The sequence below is a fragment of the Arachis hypogaea genome, chromosome 11 (genome assembly GCF_003086295.3).
Source record: "Arachis hypogaea cultivar Tifrunner chromosome 11, arahy.Tifrunner.gnm2.J5K5, whole genome shotgun sequence".
Classification (NCBI taxonomy): domain Eukaryota; kingdom Viridiplantae; phylum Streptophyta; class Magnoliopsida; order Fabales; family Fabaceae; genus Arachis; species Arachis hypogaea.
The window spans coordinates 62876470-62877531 of NC_092046.1; the positions used below are offsets into that span (position 1 = coordinate 62876470).

At 39.5% G+C, this 1062-nt stretch overlaps 1 non-coding gene across 1 annotated transcript; it reads left to right on the top strand.

Annotated features, from left to right (window-relative positions):
* The first annotated feature begins 631 nt into the window (after window positions 1–631).
* LOC112724725 (small nucleolar RNA R71) lies at window positions 632–739 on the top strand. The gene has a single exon (XR_003163874.1). It is a non-coding gene; the product is annotated as a small nucleolar RNA R71 (small nucleolar RNA).
* The last annotated feature ends 323 nt before the right edge of the window (window positions 740–1062 follow it).

Here is a 1062-nt window from a genome sequence, read left to right on the forward strand (position 1 = left end):
TTCTAATGGAGGACCTTGTTTCAGTCATGAAACTTTGAGTGGTTTTAATTAAATCAGAGACTACAGTTGCTAATTCAGAGTGGATCTGCTTAGAATTCTCTGTTTGTTGCTGAGAAGATGATGGAAAAGGCTTGCTATTGCTAAACCTATTTCTTCCACCATTATTGTTGTTGAAGCCTTGTTGAGGCCTCTGATGATCCTTCCATGAGAGGTTTGGATGATTTCTCCATGAAGGATTATAGGTGTTTCCATAGGATTCTCCCATGTAATTCACCTCTTCCATTGCTGGGTTCTCAGGATCATAAGCTTCTTTGGTACTGCCTGTTGCTGCTTGCATTCCAGACAAACTCTGAGAAATCATATTGACTTGTTGAGTCAATATTTTGTTCTGAGCCAATATGGCATTCAGAGTATCAATCTCAAGAACTCCTTTCTTCTGATTTGTCCCATTATTCACAGGATTCCTTTCAGAAGTATACATGAATTGGTTATTTGCAACCATTTCAATGAGTTCCTGAGCTTCTGCAGGTGTCTTCTTCAGATGAAGAGATCCTCCAGCAGAGCTGTCCAATGACATCTTGGACAGTTCAGATAGACCATCATAGAAAATACCTATGATGCTCCATTCTGAAAGCATGTCAGAAGGACACCTTCTGATCAATTGCTTATATCTTTCCCAGGCTTCATAGAGGGATTCACCTTCCTTCTGTCTGAAGGTTTAGACTTCCACTCTAAGCTTGCTCAATTTTTAAGGTGGAAAGAATTTTGCCAAGAAGGCATTGAATAGTTTTTCCCAAGAGTTCAGGCTTTCTTTAGGTTGTGAATCCAACCATGTTCTAGCTCTGTCTCTTACAGCAAAGGGAAAAAGCATAAGTCTATAGACCTTGGGATCAACCGCATTAGTCTTGATAGTGTCACAAATTTGCAAGAATTCAACTAAGAATTGATGAGGATCTTCTAATGGAAGTTCGTGAAACTTGCAATTCTGTTGCATTAGAGAAACTAATTGAGGCTTAAGCTCAAAGTTGTTTGCTCCAATGGCAGAGATTGAGATGCTTCTCC